Genomic DNA, 5,937 nt, shown 5'->3' with positions numbered 1-5,937 from the left:
ATGTTCTGGCCACTGTGAATAATGCTGCTATGAACATCGGTGTGCAAATATCTTTATAGATATGATATTTTAAGTCTTTGGGGTAAATACCTAGTAGAGGGATTGCTGGATCATATGGTAGATCAATTCTTAGTTTTTTGAGGAACCTCCATATCTCCTTGTTTTTCTTAAGAATCCTACTTTCCTACCTCTGACCTTTCCTCTCAAAATCCTAAGTGGCTCCTCTTTCTCTGCCCCGCTCAGAAGCCTCTCTTTTCTCTTCTACATATTCTCCCTGGGCAATCTCCTCCTTTCTCAAGGTTACCATCACCTACATACTGAAACATATCCAGCTCTGACTTTACCTGTAAGCTACCAACTACATATCTCTATCTGGCTATCTTAAACTCAGTATGTCCAAAAGCAAACTTCCAATGTCATCACCCTGCTCCAACCCTGCAAGATGCATGGCTTCCAGATTCCCTATCTTAGGTAACAGTACTCAGGTCCCAAACCATAAACTTAGACTCCCCTCCCAGCAGCCCCAAACATCTAAGTAGGACTAATTATCTCATAATTTATTTTTGAATCCATCCTTTTTGTTCCATCCTCACAACCAGTGCTTTATTCAGGTTCTTTATAATTCTTGTCTGGAATATAGCAACAGCTTTCTAAAAACATAGAGAAAAGTTCAAATACACACAAAGGTAGAAAGAATGGCATAATAAGCTGCTTATGTACCCCATCACTTAGCTTCAAATTTTATCCACACATAATACCATTACCACCCCTAAATTTAACTAGCCCTTAATATCATCAACTATCTAATCAATGCTCAAATTTTCTCAACTGTCTCAGGGTCCATACATTGCATTTTCATTGACGTGTCTCTTAAATCTTTTATTCTAAAGATTTCCCCCTTCCTCTCTTCTTTTCTTATAGTTTATTTATTGAAAAAACAGGTTGTTTTCCCACATTTTGGGTTTTGCTAACTGTATCCCCATAGTGTCATTTAATCATGCTCCATCTCCTATGTTTCCAGTAAATTATGAGTTTGATCCAATTCAGGTTGAAGTTTTTCACAACATTGTTTCATGGGTGGCACTGTGTACTATTCGACAATAGTTTAACTGTGCTCCTTTCTCTCCAGCCTTGCCTTGATTAAAACCATCCTTATTACCAACTGATTCTTATTCATCCTTCAAATCTCAGTTTAAGGACTACCTTCCCCAGAACGCCTTCCCTGATCCTGGTGCTCTCCCAACTCTCCTCATACCCTCCATGAATATGCTAAGTACCCCTCATTTATGCACCCCCAGAACCTGTGCCCACCTATATTATTGCTCTTTACCACATGGCTTAATGCCTCTGCATTAACAGATCTAGCACAGTGTCTGAGAGTGAAAGCATTCGTATATGTATGCCAAATGAAATGAAAAGGCCTATTTATCGCAGAAAACTCTAACAGCATGGGAAAAGTTCATAACAAAAGAATCCCTACCTACCCAAGAAAGACAGGTAGTCTGCTACAATTTTCATTTGAACACATGCTGAAGGTGGTATTATTTAGAGAACTATGTGAGGAAGACAAATTATCCATAGCACTGAAGTACAGAGTTAACATAAATCAGGACATCCACAATAATACCCTCAGCAATGAAAATGCCCAAATTGTAGGGAATGATAAGAAACCAGAGGGACAGAGAGTCCAATTCACCTACAAAATAAGCAATTCCTTTAACTATGGATAGCTGTCAACCTCACTAACAACTGATATCAATTTGTATGGTGGACAGTAGCATAGACAGGTATACACAAAGTGACAAATGCCTTTTTATCACCTCTGTGGGATTTCAGGACACTAAAATGTAACCTTGTTCCTGTGTCCATTTCTGATTTGGGTTCTCACAAGTGCATGTACGAGTCTAATGAGGTTCAGCTCTACCAAAATCTAAACATCATATTGAAATTCTACAGGCTTTAACCAGTTAAATCTCTCCCAAGACACCTAGTGTTGGGGAAAGTGAAACACCTAAAAGATAACACAGGTCAGCACACAGGCCAGCAGACAGGTCAGCACACAGGCAAGTTGCTACAGGTTCTGAGCAGCTTCTATTTCCTGTGACCACAACCTACTACTGATGAAAAGCCCCATCAATACCTGCAGACCTTGGAGAATCACACATGACCATAGGTATGCCATTTCTTGGCCCCAAGATAGATGAAGGCTGTATTTTCAGCTAACTTTTAAAAATATAGTAAATGTTAAGGGCTATGATAGCCACAAATAAAAACAGCCAACTCGTTCACACTGTATGTTCGAAATACTGTCATCATGCACAATGCTAATGCCTATGGGGGCACAACGACAAAGATGAACAGGAATGTCACTGCCTCCATCCTCCAGAGTCTCATAATGAAGTAAGACAGAAAATTTCTACCCAAGAATTTAAAAAAAATAAAGTGATAAATAAAAGTACAAAGAGCTGAACAAATAGAAAAGTGGCAGTAATTTGTTCTGGTTACAAGAGACTTGGATTGCTTCTCAGGGGAAGGATGATGTGAGCTGGCTCTTAAAAAAATAAAGGCACCAGAGTTTATCAGTTTCTTTTCAAACTCCCAACTCCACAGACTTGTATATCCATGAATCATAAAATAAACAAAGCCAAAAGAAACCCAGTCTCGACCTAATCCAGGCCCTTATCCAGAGTGTTAAGAGTGAGAGACTTATAAGAAACTCTTCTACAAATTCCTGACAAGTGGTTCCCAGTCTGTTACTAGAGTACTTGTAGAGGAACCCTAAAAATAATGTTTTAGTGGGCAAGAAAATGAAGTGAATGGTTGAAAACAATGAAAACACCCACCGCCTGGCTACAAACACTGGGGAAAAGTTCTGCCTCACTAGTATAAAAGAAATACAAACTGAAATGAAGACGTTTAGCAGTCTTTTACAAATGAGCTATCAACACTAATAAGTGACCCAGGCGCTCATACGGAGTTGACAAAAGTATAAACTGGTAGGCCGCTTTGGAATGGAATGGGACAATGTGTTTCTCAAGAACCTCAATTCTTAACGAGGCCTACAAAGGCCTGTGGATTTGGTCCCTAACTACCTACTTATTTCACATCACTCTCTCTCTCTCCTCCACTCCCTCCACTGACACACTGGTATTCTTTTAGTTCTTCTAGGCCAAGATTTCCTCAATAACTTTTACTTGGCCTGTTCTCCGTCTCTATCCCCTTTATCCCCGTTCCTCACCCCCCACCCTTAACACATGCTATTCCCTCCCTCCTTTGTTTGGCCAACCACTACTCCTGCTTTGGCTGTCAGCTTCAATGCCTCTTCCTCAAAGAGGCCTTTCCTGACCAAACTACCCTGCCATACACACAGCTAAATTAGCATCAACACCATTAAATCTGTTTTAACATCTTATTCCTTTTTCCCCCAAAGTACTTACCAAAGTTTTAACTATGAATTGGCTTATATAAATCTTTGTTAAACCTTTCATTAACTTTGAGTTTCATGACAATGAGAACCTTATTTGTCTTGTTACTGTCTCTCCAATACCTAACACAAAGATGGTGCTCAACAGTCACTGAATAAACTTTCAACATTAAAATGGTCAAATTCTTTAAGCCAATATTTCTACTTCTAAGGAAATAATCCAAAATACAGAAAAAGCTTTAAAAGATGTTCATCCAAACATTAGTATAAGTATGAAAAACAGAAAATGATTAAAATGTCCAATGAGGGGAGATTAAATGATGGCACAGAATGGAATGTTATACACCCATTAAAAAGGCTACTTATAAAACTTTCAAAGACATCTGAAAAATCTTAAGCTATGGATACTAAATGAAAAAAGCATAGCATTAGCTCAGTTATTTTTAAAACATCCATTTGCAAGAAAGCTGGAGGGAAATAAACCATACACTAATAGCAATTTTCTCTGCACAATGGAATCCATTGGGAGGGTTTTTGTTTTTTAAAGAGGGAGAGTCTATCTGGTAACTGTGCTCCAAGAACTGAGCAAAACATCTGATGAATACATGAGAATGGGAAATTGATTAAGTACTGAGATGAAGTAGGTTATGAAAACCTCTAAATCACATCATAAACAGAATTAATAAATGGACATGCTTAAGATTTGGGCATTTTCACATTGGCTGTGAGACCTAATCTAGAAAATCCTTGACAACCAAGCTTCCTGAGGAGCATAAATAAAAAATCTCGTTCCTTTCCCCAAGAAAATACTGGCATTTGAGTCAGAAACTGCCCACTCAAAATTTCTACTTCTCCCAGCAGTTAATTGGTACCTCCTGTGAAACACTAAAGCATGAAAGGATATGGTGCGCACCCTTACAGAATAAAAACATTATCTGCCCTTTCTTCCACAGGCTACACATGTGGAAAACAAATGAGTACTTCCTAAGTTTTCCACAAAGGAGAGGAAAAGCGTATGAAAGGAGACTGAGATGTCCTTTTCACTTCTATTCCCTCTTTATTTCTCTTTACATAACTTTCCATGCCACCCAGCACAGCACATAACAGATATATACAAACTGTATTTTCTTTCAAAAAATATTTGTGATCAGTAAGAAGAGTTAGAAAATAACTTTTTTAAAGATAACATAAAAGCATTAAAATATATGAAACCTTTAAAAATAAATCTAATAGAAGATATGTAAGACCACCGCAGAGAAAATTATAAAACCTCACTGGGAGACCTCACAGAAAATCTAAATAAATGAGGCAATATACCACATTCACAATACAATATTCTAAAGATGTTAATTCTCCACAAATTGGTTAATAGACTTAATGTAGTCCCAATTAAAATCCCACGATGATTGTAAAATTCATATGGAAATGCAAAGGACCAAGAATAAGCCAAGAAAGACATTCCTAGAAGAAGAAAAAGGTGGGAGGACTTACTTCTCCCATAAAACAGGACTTATTACAGTTATCATCATTGAGACTGTGAGGTACTGGTATAAGCAAAAACAAACAGAGCAATGGAAACAAAGAGTGAGCTCAGAAACACACCACACATAGGTACGTCCTTGATATATGACAGATACATGACAGGTAGCCCTGCTGATCAGTGAGGAAAGAACAGTATTTTCAATAAATGAGAATCCACTTGGAAAAAAATAAATTAGGTCTTAGTTTACCCCCATACAAAAATTAAGACAAAATTCACTAACTATAAGACTTATAAACCAATTACACTAAATTTAGAAATTCTTAACAGACACTATAAAGAGAATGATAAAGACAAATCACAGAGTGAGAGAAGATATCTATAACATATTTAAGCAATAACAAACTAGTATTTCAAATAAAGAACTATTAGTCGACAAAAAAAATGACAACAGGAAAAATAAGCAAAAGATTTCACTAGGTACTCCACACAAAAGAAGAAATCCAAATGGCCAATAAATATGAGATATTAACCTCACTAGAAAACAGTAATAAGAAAATTAAGAACATCATATGATACTTTTATGTAATCAGCAGAGTAGTAAACATTAAAAATCTAACAATTAGAAGTGTTAGCAAAAATATGGAGCAGTAGGAAGTTTCATATACTGCTGGAGGGTATATAAGCTGGTACAACCACTTTAGAAAACAGTTTAGTATTACCTAATAATTTTATATTACTATACATATTATAGGAATTTCTGTTCCTATGTATAAATGTCTGTATTCATGTACCAGGATACATAAAGAACATTCACAGCAACACTGTAATAACCTAAACCTGGCAACAACCCAAATGTTCACCAACAGAATGGATTTTTTTTTAAATTATGGAATAATTTTTCATGGGCGCATCGACTATACAGTAATGAAAATGGATGAACTAAAGCTATATACTTGAATGAATACCACATGTGTTGAGCAACTAATACAGATTAGTTCCATTCATATAAACTTCAACTAAACTACATTGG

The sequence above is a fragment of the Pteropus alecto genome, unplaced genomic scaffold (assembly GCF_000325575.1).
Source record: "Pteropus alecto unplaced genomic scaffold, ASM32557v1 scaffold157, whole genome shotgun sequence".
Taxonomy (NCBI): Eukaryota; Metazoa; Chordata; class Mammalia; order Chiroptera; family Pteropodidae; genus Pteropus; species Pteropus alecto.
The sequence above is the reverse complement of the archived record's forward strand: the minus strand, read 5'-3'. Positions refer to the sequence as shown.